At 40.0% G+C, this 18,285-nt stretch overlaps 1 protein-coding gene across 2 annotated transcripts in view; it reads right to left on the bottom strand.

The window, feature by feature from the left end:
• The window catches only part of LOC126073529 (zinc finger protein 14-like), a 52,716-nt gene extending 35,512 nt beyond the window's left edge, over positions 1–17,204 (bottom strand). Inside the window, exon 1 of one of the 2 annotated variants that reach the window (XM_049880289.1) lies at positions 16,852–17,204. The gene's annotated coding sequence lies outside the window, so the exon portion shown is untranslated. The remainder of the gene's footprint in view (positions 1–16,851) is intronic. The other variant, XM_049880290.1, reaches the window with a different exon arrangement.
• Positions 17,205–18,285: the final 1,081 nt, after the last annotated feature.

Here is an 18,285-nt window from a genome sequence, read left to right as displayed (position 1 = left end):
AGGGAAGAAACAGTAAGACTAAGCTCTGATTAGTCAGCAGAAACTGTGCAGGCAAGAAGGCAATGGGATGATATATAAAACCTTTAAAGAAAAAAGTTGCCAACCAAGAGCGATATATCGTGCAAAACTCTCGTTCAAATATGATGGTAAAACTAGGACATTTCCAGATAAGCAGAAATGAAGAGAATATGTAAAAACCAAACCAAACTTACAAGAATTATTAAAAGGAGTGTTTCAGTCTGAGAACAAACAACATCAGACCACAGCCTGAATCTAGAACACACGATTGTACCAGCCAGATACCAACCCAGGAAATGAACTCTCAGTGACTATCCAAAACCAAAGGAATTACAACAGGGAACCAGAGAGGTTGATCTGTAAATGAGAACAACGTCAGAACAATAAAAGAGGCAATAAATAATGTATGTATACATAATGGATTGAATTGTGTCCCCCCAAAATATGTGTCAACTTAATGATTAGGCCTTGTGTGGTTGACCTCCATTTTGTGATTTTCCTATGTTACAGATCATAATCTCTGCCTATGGCTAAAGAGGATTAGGGTGGGATGTAACACCCTTGCTAGGGCCACATCCCTAATCCAAGGCAAAGGGAGTTTCCCTGAGGTGTGGCCTGCACCACCTTTTATCTCTCAAGAGCTAAAAGGAAAGAGAAGCAAGCAGAGAGTTGGGGACCTCCTCTTTCCAAGAAAGCAGTGCCAGGAGCAGAGCACATACTTTGCACCTCAGATTCCTGTGCTGAGCTGCTCCCAGACCAAGGGAAGATTGATGACAAGGACCTTCCTCCAGAGCCGACAGAGAGAGAGAAAGCCTATCCCTGGAGCTCACGATCTGAATTTGGACTTCTAGCCTACCAGACAGTGAAAGAATAAATTTCTCTTTGTTAAAGCCATCCACTCATGGTATTTCTGTTACAGCAGCACTAGATGACTAAGACAGTATAGAAGTTTCTAATGGAGATGAATGCAAGATGATACCAAATAATGACAGAATGGTTCAAACCTAGGAAGGTAAGAGTAAATTTCAAGGTAACCACAAAGAAAGTTTAAAAACCTACTCATCAACATAAAGAAGAAAAACATAAATTCTCAGTAAAAACAAAGTCTACAAAAATAAACTCGGAGGTGGGGCCAAGGTGGCTGACTAGGTAGAAGCTACCTCGGACCCTCTTGCAACAAAGACTCAGAAAAAAAAAGTGAATCGATCACATACATGACAATCTACAAACCCTGACCATCAAACACAGATCTAAAGAGTTGACCTGAGTGACAAAGACTGAGAATGAATAACCACGGGGAAGCAGTGACTGTTTTCGGAGCCTGGAGCCATCCACCCAGTCAGGAAACCTTGGCGCCGGGCTTTGGACTGGGCACATGGGAGCTGAGCACGGCATCCTGAGATGGCGCAAACACAGGGCGCAGCGCTAACCCCCTGAACTGACCGCAGGGGAAGCCCAGCCAGTGCACACAGGCAGCGCAGTGATGCGGCTGACAGGAGGAGAAGTCACCGGGAGGCAGCAACTGGTTTTGGAGCCGGGGGTGTGGCGTTCCAGCCGGAGAACCCTGGCGCTGGGCTTTGGACTGGGAGTGAAGGAACAAACCGCGGCTTCTGAGACAGCGCAAGCACGGGACGCGGGCCTGACCCTCGGTGGCAATCTCTACCCAGCCAGCGCACACAGTCGACGCACCCCTCGGGAATCTCAGATAAAATAGTCATCCCAAGCAAGATAAGTAACTTTGTCTATATTCCGGGGTGCTACTCTCTCCTTGACTATATTCCGGGGTGCTACTCTCTCCTATTTATCCGAACCCTCCCTTCCCTTTCCCAGGCGGCTTCATCAACATTGGAATTTCCCGAGCCAGAGAGTGAACTGCACTGAGGTTTTTCTTTGTTTTTGGTCTTTCCCTAACCCTTTCTCCTGGCCTGAGAGAAGCAGCTACAAAAAACCCAGGGACCAAAAATCCTTCCCTAATTGGACTAAAAACACAGAACCAGCTCCAGCCAAGCATACGTGATCCACAGTCTTGAGCTTTCATCCCTACAGGGAACAAGGTGGCTATTATAATGCAAAGGCATTTCTGATAGGGATCTGACTGTAATTGTTTTCTGCGGATTACTGGAAAGACAAGTTTCCCAGGTCTGATACCTCTGCATATTCAACAGAGCCCTCACTGACCCACAACAGGGAACTGAGGGCTGAAGCTCCCCTCAGACCACCTAGCCTCCTGCCTTAGGGGTCTAAGCACGGTGACACCTACCAATGTGTAGAGGTACTTGCATTGGGGGCCTAAGGCACAGCTGCAAAGCCCACCCACCAAGGTGCTTTAGGAATAGAGACACACCTACCTCACTGACACTTGGGGGAAGCCTGTCAGCATCCTGACCCCCCTGCAGTGTGAACCCCTGCTGCTACTAGAATCTGATGCACACAACTATCACCACTACCCACCTAGGTGGATAGGTGACAGTCTGTACCACACACCTGATGACCCAAGATCAGATTCTACTCAAGAATAGTAACTGGACTCAGGCTTATATATCTGGTAACAGCCCAAACCAGGTGATAACAGGACATAAGTGAGTCAAGGGCTACAACAATCAAGACAGCGCAATCTAGTAGCCCATCTACGTATATTGAAAGAAAACAAAGCAAGATAAGACTCGGTGAGCAAATATAGAATAAATCACTACAATATCTTAGTGATGGCTCATGGACAGCAGTCGATATCAAACCACATAAAGAAGCAGACCATGACTGCTTCTACAACTCCCCAAACTAAAGAATCAAAATCTTTCCCAAATGAAGATACAATCCTGGAACTGCCAGATACAGAATATAAAAAACTAATTTAAAGAATGCTTCAAGACATCAGGGATGACCTCAGAAATGAAATAAGGCAATCTGCAGAAAAAGCCAGGGAACACACTGATAAAGCAGTTGAAGAACTCAAAAAGATTATTCAGGAGCATAGTAGAAAAATTAGTAAGTTGCAAGAATCCATAGAGAGACAGCATTCAGAAATCCAAAAGATTAACAATAAAATTACAGAACTAGACAACGCAATACGAAGTCAGAGGAGCAGACTCGAGCAGTTGGAATGCAGAGTGGGAAATCTGGAGGACCAGGGAATTGACACCAATATAGGTGGAAAAAAATCAGATAAAAGAATTGAAAAAAAATGAAGAAACCCTAAAAATCATGTGGGACTCTATCAAGAAGAATAACTTGTGTGTGACTGGAGTCCCAGAACAGGGAGGGATATCAGAAAACACAGAGAGAATAGTTGAAGATCTGTTGGCAGAAAACTTCCCTGACATCATGAAAGACGAAAGGATATCTATCCAAGATGATCATCAAACACCATATAAGACTGATCCAAAAAGAAAATCACCAAGACATATTATCATCAAACTTGCCAAAACCAAAGATAAAGAGAAAATTTTAAAAGCAGCCAGGGATAAAAAAAAAGGTCTCCTACAAAGGAGAATCAATAAGAATAAGTTCAGACTACTCAGCAGAAACCATGCAGGCAAAAAGGCAATGGATGACATACATAGAGTACTGAAGGAGAAAAACTGCCAGCCAAGGACCATATATCCAGCAAAACTCTCTCTGAAATATGAAGGCGAAATTAAGACATTTACAAATAAACACAAGCTTAGAGAATTTGCAAAAACCAAACCAAAGCTACAAGAAATACTAAAGGAAATTGGTCAGAAAACCAATAATATCAGATACCAGCACAACACAGAACAGAGCATCCTGATTTCAACTCAAATAGGGAAATCACAAAAACGAATTAAAATTAATTAAAGAAAAAAAAAAACGCTCAAAACAGGGAATCATTGAAGTCAATATGTAAAAGATCACAATAATCAAAAAGAGGGACTAAATACAGGTGGCACAGAACTGCCATATGGAGAGGGATACAAGGCGATATAGGACATTACAAGTTAGGTTTTTACTTAGCAAAATAGGGGTAAATATTAAGGTAACCACAAAGAGGTATAACAACTCCATAACTCAAAATAAAAACCAAGAAAAACGTAATGACTCAGCAAACATAAAGTCAAATACTATGAAAATGAGGAACACACAATTTACAAAGAAAAACGTCTCAGCACAAAAAAGCGGAAAAATGAAATTGTCAACAACACACACAAAAAGGCATCAAAATGACAGCACTAAACACATACTTATCTATAATTACGCTGAATGTAAATGGACTAAACGCACCAATAAAGAGACAGAGAGTCTCAGACTGGATAAAGAAACATGATCCGTCTATATGCTGCCTACAGGAGACACACCTTAGACTTAGAGACACAAACAAATTAAACTCAAAGGACGGAAAAAAATATATCAAGCAAACAATAAGCAAAAAAGAAGAGGAGTAGCAATATTAATTTCTGACAAAATAGACTTTAAACTTAAATCCACCTCAAAGGATAAAGAAGGACACTACATAATGATTAAAGGGACAATTGACCAGGAAGATATAACCATATTAAATATTTATGCACCCAATGACAAGGCTGCAAGATACATAAATCAAATTTTAACAGAGCTGAAAAGTGAGATAGACACCTCCACAATTATAGTAGGAGACTTCAACACACCACTTTCGGAGAAGGACAGGACATCCAGTAAGAAGCTCAATAGAGACACGGAAGACCTAATTACAACAATCAACCAACTTGACCTCATTGACTTATACAGAACACTCCACCCAACTGCTGCAAAGTATACTTTTTTTCTAGCACACATGGAACATTCTCTGGAATAGACCACATATTAGGTCATAAAACAAACCTTTGCAGAATCCAAAACATCGAAATATTACAAAGCGTCTTCTCAGACCACAAGGCCGTAAAAGTGGAAATCAATAACAGAAAAATTAGGGAAAAGAAATCAAATACTTGGAAAATGAACAATACCCTCCTGAAAAAAGACTGGGTTATAGAAGACATTAAGGAGGGAATAAAGAAATTCATAGAATGCAACGAGAATGAAAACACTTCCTATCAAAACCTCTGGGACACAGCAAAAGCAGTGGTCAGAGGCCAATTTATATCGATAAATGCACACATATGAAAAGAAGAAAGGGCCAAAAGCAGAGAACTGTCCCTACAACTTGAACAAATAGAAAGTGAGCAATAAAAGAATCCATCAGGCACCAGAAGAAAACAAATAATAAAAATTGGAGCTGAACTAAATGAATTAGAGAACAGAAAAACAATTGAAAGAATTAACAAAGCCAAAAGCTGATTCTTTGAAAAAATTAACAAAATTGATAAACCATCAACCAGACTGACTAAAGAAATACAGGAAACAAATAACCCGAATAAGAAACGAGATGGGCCACATCATAACAGACCCAACTGAAATTAAAAGAATCATATCAGATTATTACGAAAAATTGTACTCTAACAAATTTGCAAACCTAGAAGAAAGGAATGAATTCCTAGAAATACATTACCTACCTAAACTAACACAATCAGAAGTAGAAGAACTAAATAGACTCTTAACAAAAATAGAGATTGAAACGGTAATCAAAAAACTCCCAACAAAAAAAAGCCCTGGCCCAGATGGCTTTACTGCAGAGTTCTACCAAACTTTCAGAGAAAAGTTAACACCACTACTAATAAAGGCATTTCAAAGCATAGAAAATGACGGAATACTGCCTAACTCATTCTATGAAGCCACCATATCCCTGATACCGAAACCAGGTAAAGACATCACAAAAAAAGAAAATTACAGATCTATATCCCTCATGAACATAAATGCAAAAATTCTCAACAAAATTCTAGCCAATAGAATTCAACAACATATCAAAAAAATAATCCACCACGACCAAGTGGGATTTATACCAGGTATGCAAGGCTGGTTTAATATTAGAAAAACCATTAATTTAATCCACCATATAAATAAAACAAAAGACAAAAACCACATGATCTTATCAATTGATGCAGAAAAGGCACTTGACAAAGTCCAACACCCATTCATGATAAAAACTGTCAGCAAAATAGGAATTGAAGGAAAATTCCTCAACATAATAAAGGGCATCTATACAAAGCCAACAGCCAACATCACTCTAAATGGAGAGAGCCTGAAAGCATTTCCCTTGAGAACGGGTACCAGACAAGGATGCCCTTTATCACTGCTCTTATTCAACATTGTGCTAGAGGTCCTAGCCAGAGCAATTAGGCTAGACAAAGAAATAAAGGGCATCCGGATTGGCAAGGAGGAAGTAAAATTATCTCTATTTGCAAATGACATGATCTTATACACAGAAAACCCTAAGGAATCCTCCAGAAAACTACTGAAACTAATAGAAGAGTTTGGCAGAGTCTCAGGTTATAAGATAAACATACAAAAATCACTTGGATTCCTCTGCATCAAAAAAAAGAACATCGAAGAGGAAATAACAAAATCAATACTATTCACAGTAGCCCCCAAGAAGATAAAATACTTAGGAATAAATCTTACCAAAGATGTAAAAGACCTATATAAAGAGAACTACAAAGTACTACTATAAGAAACTAAAAGGGACATACTTAAGTGGCAAAACATACCTTGCTCATGGATAGGAAGACTTAACATAGTAAAAATATCTATTCTACCAAAAGCCATCTATAGATATAATGCAATACAAATCTAAATTCTAATGACATTTTTTAATGAGGTGGAGAAACAAATCACCAACTTCATACAGAAGGGAAAGAGGCCCAGCATAAGTAAAGCATTACTGAAAAAGAAGAAGTGGGAGGCCTCATTGTACCTGATTTTAGAACCTATTATACAGCCACAGTAGTCAAAACAGTCTGGTACTGGTACAACAACAGGCACATAGACCAATGGAACAGAATTGAGAACCCAGATATAAATCCATCCACGTATGAGCAGCTGATATTTGACAAAGGCCCAGTATCAGTTAACTGGGGAAAAGATAAGTCTTTTTAACAAATGGTGCTGGCATAACTGGATATCTATTTGCAAAAAAATGAAACAGGACCCATACCTCACACCATGCACAAAAACTAACTCTCCAAGTGGATCAAAGACCTAAACATAAAGACTAAAACGATAAAAATCATGGGAGAAAAAATAGGGACAACCTTAGGAGCCCTAATACAAGGCATGAACAGAAAACAAAACACTACCAAAAATGACGAAGAGAAACCAGATAACTGGGAGCTCCTAAAAATCAAACACCTATGCTCATCTAAAGATTTCATCAAAAGAGTAAAAAGACCACCTACAGACTGGGAAAGAATTTTCAGCTATGACATCTCCGACCAGCGCCTGATCTCTAAAATCTGTATGATTCTGTTAAAACTCAACCACAAAAAGACAAACAACCTAATCAAGAAGCGGGCGAAGGATATGAACATGCACTTCACTAAAGAAGATATTCAGGCAGCTAACAGATACATGAGAAGATGCTCTCCATCATTAGCCATTAGAGAAATGCCAATTAAAACTACGATGAGATCCTATCTCACTCCAACAAGGCTGGCATTAATCCAAAAAACACAAAATAATAAATGTTGGAGAGGCTGCGGAGAGATTGGAACTCTTATACACTGCTGGTGAGAATGTAAAATGGTACAACCACTTTGGAAATCTATCTGGCGTTATCTTAAAAAGTTAGAAATAGAACTACCATACAGAAATCCCACTCCTCGGAATATACCCTAGAGAAATAAGAGCCTTCACATGAACAGATGTATGCACACCCATGTTTACTGCAGCTCTGTTTACAATAGCAAAAAGCTGGAAGCAACCAAGGTGTCCATCAACGGATGAATGGTTAAAGAAATTCTGGTATATTCACACAATGGAATACTACACATCGATCATGAACAGTGACAAATCTGGGAAACATTTCATAACATGGAGAAACCTGGAAGGCATTATGCTGAGCTACTTGAGGCAAAGGGAAGGACAATACTCAATACATGGAAGGTCAGCTCAAGTGGACTGGACCAAAAGCAAAGAAGTTTCCGGGATAAACTGAATGCTTCAAAGGTCAGCGGAGCAAGGGCAGGGGTTTGGGGACTATGGCTTAAGGGGACTTCTAAGTCAATTGGCAAAATAATTCTATTATGAAAACATTCTGCATCCCACTTTGAAATGTGGCGTCTGGGGTCTTAAATGCTAACAAGCAGCCATCTAAGATGCATCAATTGGTCTCAACCCACCTGGATCAAAGGGGAATGAAGAACACTGAGGTCACACGACAACTATGAGCCCAAGGGACAGAAAGGGCCACAGGAACCAGAGACTTACATCATCCTGAGACCAGAAGAACTAGACGGTGCCCAGCCACAACCGATGACTGCCCTGACAGGGAGCACAACACAGAACCCCTGAGGGAGCAGGAGATCAGTGGGATCAAAAAAAAAAAAAAAAATGCAGACCCCAAATTCTCATAAAAAGACCAGACTTAATGGTCTGACTGAGACTAGAGGAATCCCGGTGGTCATGGTCCCCAAACCTTCTGTTGGCCCAGGACAGGAACCATTCCCGAAGACAACTCATCAGACATGGAATGGACTGGACAATGGGTAGGAGAGATGCTGATGAAGAGTGAGCTACTTGTACCACGTGGACACTTGAGACTGTGTTGGCATCTCCTGTCTGGTGGGGAGATGGGAGGGTAGAGAGGGTTAGGAACTGGCAAAATTGTCACGGAAGGAGACTGGCAGGGCTGACTCATTAGGGGGAGAGTAAGTGGGAGTATGGAGTAAGGTGTATATAAGCTTATATGTGACAGACTGAGTTGATTTGTAAACGTTCCCTTAAAGCTCAATAAAAATTATAAAAAAATAAACTAAAAAAAAAATCCAAACAAAAGGAATTCAGTGCAGGAGAGTAAGAGGAACAAAGAAAACGTTAGCACCACAAAAAAAAAAAAGAAAGGCACTATAAAATGACAGCAACAAACTCACATCTATCAATAATTACACTGTCTGTAAATGGCCTAAATGCACCCATAAATAGATAGAGGCTGACAGAATGGATTAAAAAAAAAAGATTCATCAATATGCTGTCTACAGGAGAACATACGTAGAAACAAAGATGTAAATTTATTAAAAGCCAAAGTATGGAATAAAATGTACCAAGCAAACAGCAACCAAAAAAGAGCAGGAATGGCAATACTAATCTCAGACAAAACAGACTTTAAAACAAAATCTACCATAAAAGACAGAAAAGGGCACTATATAATGATTAAAGGGGCAATCCATCATTAAGACTTAACTATAATAAACACCCATGCATCCAATGACAGGGCTCCAAAACACATAAAACAAACTCTAACAAGCACTGAAAACAGAAATTGACACTTACACAAACAAAGTAGAAGATTTCAACACACTACTCTCAGTAAAGGACAGAACATCTAGAAAGAAACTCAACAGAGATACAGAAGAGCTGAAGAGCAAAATCAGCCAACTTGACCTCACAGACATACATAGAACACTCCCCCCAAAAGCTGCAAAGTACACATTCTTTCCCAATGCACATGGAACATTCTCCAGAATAGATTACATCTTAAGCCAGAGAGCAACCCTCAACAAAACTCAAAACATTTGAGATAATACAAAGTATCTTCTCTGACCACAATGCCATCAAGGTAGAAATTAACAACAGGAAGAATAAGGAAAAAAAAAATCGATTACACGGAAACTGAATAACACCCTGCTTCAAAACCAATGGGTAATAAAAGAAATCAGATTTAGAATCAAAAAATTCCTAAAATCAAACGACAATGAAAACACATCATACCAAAACCTTTGGGACACAGCAAAGGCACTCTCTAGAGGTCAATTTATAGGAACAGACCCACACATCAAAAAAGAAGAAATGGACAAAACCAAAACATTAGCTATACAACTCGAACAAATGGAAACAGCAAAAGAAGCCCACAGCCACCAGAAGAAATGAAAAAATAAAGATCAGAGCAGAAATAAATTAAATAGAGAATAGAAAAACAATAGAGAATCAACAAAACCAAAGGTTGGTTCTTTGAAAGGATCAACAAAATCGACAAACCACTGGCAAAAATGACAAAAGAAAAACATGAGAGGATGCAAATAACCCAAATTAGAAATTAAATGGGGGACATCATAGCAGACCCAAATGAAATAAAAAGGATCACAACAGAGTATTATGAAAAACTATATTCCAACAAATTTGAAAACCTAGAGAAAAAATGGACAAATCTCTAGAAACACATTACCCACCCAAAATAACACAAAATGATATTGAAAACCTGGACAGACCCATAACAAAAAGAGACTGAAAAGGTAATAAAGAAAACTCCTTCCTCCTCAAAAAAAACAAAAAAAGGTCCTGGCCCAGATGGCTTCACTGGTGAACTCTACCAAACATTCAGAGAAAAATTTATGCCAGTACTATTCAAGCTATTTCAGAACACAGAAAAGGAAGGGATACTTACAAATTCATTCTATGAAGCCAGCATATCCCTGATACCAAAACCAGGCAAGACACCACAAAAAAAATTACATACCAATATCTCTCATGAATATAGATGCAAAGATCCTCAACAAAATTCTATCCAACAGAATTCAGCAGCATATCAAAAAATAACATACCACGACTAAGTAGGATTCATGCCAGGTACGCAAGGATGATCCAATATTAGAAAATCAATCAACATAATCCACCACATAAATAAAAGGAAAAAAAGAATCACACAATCATCTCAATTGATGCAGAAAAGGCATCTGACAAAGTCCAACACCCATTCCTGATAAAAACTCTCAATAAATATGCATAGAAGGGACATTTCTCAAAGGGCATCTATGCAAAACCAAGAGCCAACATCATTCTTCATGGAAAAAGGCTGAAAACAACCCCCTTGAGAACAGGAAGAAGACAAGGATCCCCTTTATCACCACTCCTATTTAACACTGTGCTAGAAGTCCTGGCTAGAGCAATACGGCAAGAAAGAGAAATCGAGGGCATCCAAATTGGTAATGAAGAAGTTGAACTCTCCCTATTTGAGGATGATATGATACTATACATAGAAAACCCAAGAGTCCACAAGAAAACTACTGGAACTAATAGAAAGATTCAGCAGAGCAGCAGGATACAAGATAAACATACAAAAATCAGTTGGATTCCTATACACCAATAAAGAATATGATGAAAAGGAAATCAGGAAAACAATACCATTTATAATAGCCCCCCTCCCCAAAATAAAATACTTAGGAATAAATCTAACCAGGAATGTAAAAGACCTATACAAAGAAAACTACAAAACACTACTGCAAGAAACCAAAAGAGATCTACAAAATGGAAAAAACACACCATGCTTATGGATAGGTAGACTCAATACTGTGAAAATGACAATTCTACCCAAAGCAATTTACAAATACAATGGAATCCCGATCCAAATACCAACAACATTCTTTAAAACGATGGAAAAACTAATCATTAACTTTATATGGAGAGGAAAGAAGCACAGAATAATAAGCAAAGCACTATTGAGGAAGAAGAATAAAGTAAGAGGACTTGCGCTCCCTGACCTCAGAATGTACTATACGGCTATAATAATCAAAAGAGCCTAGTACTGGTAGAATGACAGATACATTGACCAATGGAACACAACTGAGAACCCAGATGTAAATCTGTCTCCTGATCTTTGACAAGGGCCCAAAGTCCATCGAAATGGGAAAAGACAGTCTTTTTAACAAATGGTGCTGGCACAACTGGATGTCCACCTACAAAAAAGTGAAACAGGACCCATACCTCACACCATAAACAAAAACTAATTCAAAATGTATCAAAGGCTAAATATAAAGCCAAATACAATAAAGTTCATAGAATAAAAAACAGGATCAATGCTAAAGGCCCTAATACAAGGCTTTAACAGGATTCAAACCATACCCAATGACAAACAAACTCCAGATGATATGCTAGGTAAACGGGATCTTCTAAAAATTAAACACTTAGGCTCAGCAAAAGACTTCACCAAAAAAATAAAAAGAGAACCTACAGACTGGGGAAAATTTTTTGGCTATTACAAATCAGACAAAGGTCTGATCTCTAAAATCTACAAGAAAAGCCAACACCTCTATAACAAAAAGACAAATAATCCAATTAAAAAATGGGCAAAGGAACTGAACAGACATTCCAGCAGCCAACAAAAACATGAGGAAATGCCCATGATCTTTAGCCATTAGAGAAATGCAAATCAAAAGCACAATAAGATAACATTTCACCCCAGCATTACTGGCAGCAATCAAAGTCACAGGAAATAACAAATGTTGGAGAGGCTGCAGTAAAATGGGAACTCTTATGCTCTGCAGGTGGGAATGCAAAATGATACAACCATTTTGGAAAATGGTATGGCGCTTCCTCAGAAAGCTAGAAATAGAAATACCATAGGATCCAGCAATCTCATTCCTAGGAATACATCCTAGAGAAATAAGAGCTGTCACACGGATAGACATATGCACACCCATATTCACTGCAGCACTGTTAACATTGCAAAAAGATGGAAACAACCTAGATGCCCATCAACAGATAAATGGATAAGCAAAATATAGTACATGCACACAATGGAGTATTACAAAACGATAAAGAGCAATGATGAATCTGTGAAGCATCTCATAACATGGATGACTCTGGAGGACATTATGCTGAGTGAAATGAGTCAATTACAAAAAGACAAATATTGTATGAGGCCACTACTGTAAAAACTCATGAAAAGGTTTACACACAAAAAGAAGCAATCTTCAATGGTCTCAGGGAGGAGACGGGTGAGGATGGAAAAACACTAAAAAGACAATAGATAAGTGGTAACTTTGGTAAAGGGTAAGACAGTACACAATACTGGGGAAGCCAGCACAACTTGTACAAGGCAAGGTCATGGAAGCTCCACAGATACATCCAAACTCCCCGAGGGACCAAATTACTGGGCTGAGGACTGTGGGAACCATGGTCTTGGAGAACATCTAGCTCAATTAGCATAACATAGTTTATAAAGAAAATGTTCTCCATTCTACTGTGGTGAGTAGCATCTTGGGTCTTAAAAGCCTGTGAATGGCCATTTAAGATACAACACTGGTCTCACCCTTTCGGGAGCAAAGGATAATGAGAACTAAATAAACAAGGGAAAGATTAGTCCAAAGGACTAACAGGCCACACCTATCATGGCCTCTACCAGACTGAGTGCAGTACAACTGGATGGTACCAGGCTACCACCACCAACTGCTCTGACAGGGATTACAATACGGGGTCCCAGACAGAGCTGGAAGAAAATGTAGAACAATACTGTAACTCACAAAAAAAGCCCAGACTTACTGGTCTGACAGAGACTGGAGAAACCCCTAGAGTATGGCCCCCAGACACCCTTTTAGCTCAGTAATGAAGTCACTCCCAAGGTTCACCCTTCACCCAAAGATTAGACAGGCCCATAAAACAAAACAAAAGGAGACAGCAGGCCAGCGGCAAGGACTAGAAGACAGGAGAGGACAGGAAAGCTGGTAAAAGGGAACCAAAGGTTGAGAATGGAAAGTGTTGACATGTTGTGTGGTTGTTAACCAACGTCATAAAGGAATATGTGTACTAAATGTTTAATGAGAAACTAGTTTGTTCTGCAAACCTTCATCTAACGTACAATAAAAAAATAAAAATTCTAGCCAATAGAATTCAATAGCATATCAAAAAAATAATTCATCATGACAAAGTGGGATTCATAGCAAGTATGCAGGGATGATTGAACATTAGAAAATCCATCAATGTAATCTGTCACATAAATAAAAGAACCACATTATCTTATCAACTGATGCAGAAAAGGCATCTGACGAAGTCCAACACCCATTCATGAGAAAAAAATATCAGCAAAACAGGAATAGAAAGGAACTTCCTCAACATAATAAAGGGCATTTATACAAAGCCAACAGCCACCATCATTCTAAAGGGACAGAGTCTGAAAGCATTCCCCCCTTGAGAATGGGAAACAGAGAAGGATGCCCCTTATCACCACTCCTATTCCACATTGTGCTGGGGGTCCTAGCCAGAGCAATTAGGCAAGAAAAAGAAATAAAAGACATCCAAATTGGTTAAAAAGAAAAGAAGAAGAAGTAAAACTATCCCCACCTATTTGTAGATGATACAATCTTATACACAGAAAACACTCAGAGAATCCACAAGAAAACTACCGGAACTAGTAGAAGACTTCAGCAAATTATTAGGATGGAAGATAAACATAAAAAAATCAGTTGGACTCCTCTATACCAACAAAGAGAACTTCAAAGAGGAAATCACCCAATCAATTCCATTTACGATAGCCCTCAAGAAGATAAAATACTTTGGAATAAATCTAACCAGAGATGTAAAAGACCTATACAAAGAAAACTACAAGACACTACTGCAAAAAACCAAAAGAGACCCACCTAAGCGAAAACACATACAATGCTCATGGATAGAAGACTCAACATCGTGAAAATGTCAACTCTATCCAAAGTGATCTGCAGATACAACGCAATCTCGATCCAAATTCCAAAGGCAATTTTTAACAAGATGGATAAACAAATCACCATCAATCCATCCACCTACGAGCTGCTGATATTTGACAAAGGCCCAAAGTCCATTAAATGGGGAAAAGACAGTCTCTTTAACAAGTGGTGCTGGCATAACTGGATATCCATCAGCAAAAAAAATATAACAAGACCCATATGTCACACCATGTACAAAAACTAACTCAAAATGGATCAAAGACCTAAATATAAAATCTAAAGCAATAAATATCATGGAAGAAAAAATAATGACAATGCTAAGAGCCCTAATACATGGCATAAATAGTATAAAATCATAACTAACCATGAACAAATGCCAGAAGAGAAACTGGGTAACTGGGAGCTCCTAAAGATCCAACACTTATGCTCATCCAAAGACTCCACCAAAAGAGTAAAAACCGAACCTACAGACTCGGAAAAAAATTCTGGCTACAACATATCCGATAAGGGTCTAATCTTTAAAGTATACAAGATACTGCAACACGTCAACAACAGAAAGACAACTCAATTAAAATGTGGGCAAAGGATATGAACTGACACTTCACCAAAGAAGACATTCAGGAGGCTAACAGACACATCAAGAAATCCTCACAATCACTGGCCATTACAGAAATGCAAATCAAAACTACACTGAGATACCATCTCAGCTCCACAAGGCTGGCACTAATCCAAAAAACACAAAATAATAAATGTTGGAGAGCTTGTGGAGAGATTGGAACACTTATGCACTGCTGGTGGGAATGAAAAATGGTACAACCACTCTGGAGAACGATTTGGTGCTTTCTTAAAAAGTTAGTACTAGAAGTACCATACGATCCAGCAATCCTGCTTCTAGGAATAAGAAATAAGAGCCGTCACACAAATAGACATATGCATACCCATGTTCACTGCAGCATTGTTCACAATAGAGCAAAAAGATGGAAACAACCTAGGTGCCCATCAACAGACGAACAGATAAACAAACTATGGTGCCTACAAAGGAACACTATGCAACGATGAACGATGATGAGTCTGCGAAACATCTCACAACATGGATGAACCTGCAGGGTATTATGCTGAGTGAAGTTAGTCAGTCACAAAAGGACAAATAGTGTATGAGATCACTATTATAAGAACTTAAGAAAAGGTTTAAACACAGAAAAAGCATTCTTTGATGGTTACGAGGGTGGGGAGGGAGAAGGAGGGCAATTCACTAACTAGACAGTAGACAAGGGTCAGCTTTGGTGAAGGAAGAACACCACGCAATCCTGCACAACTGGGCCAAAGCAAAACCTAAGAATTTTTCTTAATGCAACCAAACACTTTGAGGGACAGAGTTGCTGGGGCCTGGGGACCATAGTTTCAGGGAACATCTACATCAACTGGCATAACAAAGTCTACTGAGAAAATGTTCTGCATTCCACTTTGGTTGTGTTACTGAGGCAGGACTCAACTTACAAGACTGGACTGTGTCTTGAGACAATCTCTTGAGATACAAAAGAAGAAAGAAGAGAAACAGGGGGACCTCATACCACCAAGAAAGCAGTGCCAGGAACAGAGTGAGTCCTTTGGACCTGGGGTCCCTGCGCAGAGAAGCTCCTAGTCCTGGGGATGACTGATGAGAAGGCTGGCAGGGAAAGCCTTCCCTTGGAGCTGACACCCTGAATTTGGACTTGTAAACTACTACACTGTAAGAAAATAAATTTCTCTTTGTTAAAGCCATCCACTTGTGATATTTCCGTTATAGCAGCACTAGATAACTAAGACGCCTATATTAAGCTTGTTCAGCCACACCACATCTTATGGCAGACCAACTAGGGCTGGCCATATTGTTTCTCAAACAATCATGACGAAAATGTCTGCCTTACAGCCAAAAAAATTCCTCGAAGTGTGCCTCTACATATTTTCCTCCCGTACTCAGGATAAATATGGTCCTAAATGTACCTATTAGTTGCAACTCATGTTTCTAAATTCTTCACCTATTTTAAATACATAAATATATATACACACATACACATATCCATTAAAGTCGGGAAGATACATTCCTCACCATAACCTTACTTTTTTATGATCACCAATACTTAACAAAAGTCCTGCCTTGAGGAAGCACAGAATACAAAGATGAGCATGTGAGCGGTGGACTAGAAAGGGTGAAGGCAGATCATTTTAGACTCAGGCCAATAACCCTGGGCTTCCATGAAGCCTGTGACTGCGCATTTCTCACAACTCCCAGGTGAAGCTAACACTGCCGGTCTGAGAACACACTTCTCCTTAGCGAGCATGTACACGATTTTACCTGCTAATGCATCGACAGACCGGTCCAACCCACCTACTCCGCCGTCCAGAAGCCGCCGGGGCAGAAAGAAATCGCAGCCCATGCGGGCACTGGGGGGGTGGGACGAACTCTCAGAGGAGACTCCGGCTGGCGAAGGACCGCGGCGGAGGAGGAAAGAGGAACACAGAGGCTGAGGCGGCGGGATACCACGGGCAGAGCCAGGCTACAGAAAGTCCCGCGGCTCTGGGTGGGTGGAGAGGTCAGAAGTGCGCAGGAAAGCGTGAGCAAGAACTGGACCAAGCCGGATGCCTATATACGCAAAACCTTCCTGACGCCGGAACAGGAGTGCGGTAGAAACCAGCAGCCTACCCGTGGCCGCGCACTTCCGCTTCCCGTTCCTGGGATGCTCGGTACCGAAGGGGAGGGGCTCCCTGAGCGATTCCCGAGGGTTCCAGCCAGGAACGTGGGATTCAGCGGCTTACCTTTAGGTTTTGGCTGTGTCCTCTGCTGCCTTCTTTCTTCTATAGAGAAGAACGTAGCTTTTCTTTAAACGCATGTATAAGCTTAAACACGGATTTAAGTATTTAAAGATTTCTAATACTCTACTCTTTGAGGAGACCCTGGTGGCGTAGTGGTTAAGTGCTACGGCTGCTAACCAAAGGGTCAGCGGTACGAATCCGCCAGGCGCCCCTTGGAAACTATGGGACAGTTCTACTCTGTCCTATAGGGTCGCTATGAGTCGGAATTGATTGGACGGCGCTGGGTTTGGCTTTTTGGTTTTAATACCCTTTGGAACCCTGGTGGCATAGTGGTTAAATGTTATGGCTGCTAACCAAAAGATTGGCAGTTCAAATCCGCCAGGCGCTCATGGGAAACTCTGTAGGGGAGTTCTGCTCTGTCCTATAGGGTCGCTATGAGCCGGAATCAACTCGACGGTAACGGGTTTGGTTGTTTTTTGGTTTTTTTTGGTTTAATACCTTTGGGGAGCAGAGAAAGTGTTCGCATATTTGGCCATTTGAAAAATTTTTACCGTGTTCTTTAGAGGATTTGCCCGCTCCTCGTAAATATTTGCCCATATTTAGAATTGTTGAAGTGTCTAGTTTGGCTTCTGTTTCGTAGCCTGTCCTCTCTTGCATTTCGAGCATTTTTACCTAGGAGAAGGATACCGACTGTGCAAACTCAGTCTGATCTCTCCAAGAGCTGAGGATCCTGAAGGGAGGCATTTTCCAAGGTGAGATGCAGGGAGATACCAGTCCTTTTGCAGGAGAATAGGTAAAAGGCGAAGTACCTTTGAAAATGACAATTACAAAGTTTTTACTTTTCTCAGGTACTCACACATATAATAAAGTGCACAGTGTGTACTAGTCTTAAGTGTACAACACAATTTTTACATCTGCTTATACGCTGTATATAAAGAAAACAGTTCTGGCAACTGGACCAATAAGCAACATCATG

The sequence above is a fragment of the Elephas maximus genome, chromosome 3, assembly GCF_024166365.1.
Source record: "Elephas maximus indicus isolate mEleMax1 chromosome 3, mEleMax1 primary haplotype, whole genome shotgun sequence".
NCBI lineage: Eukaryota > Metazoa > Chordata > Mammalia > Proboscidea > Elephantidae > Elephas > Elephas maximus.
This window is presented reverse-complemented; position numbering and strand designations above follow the sequence as displayed.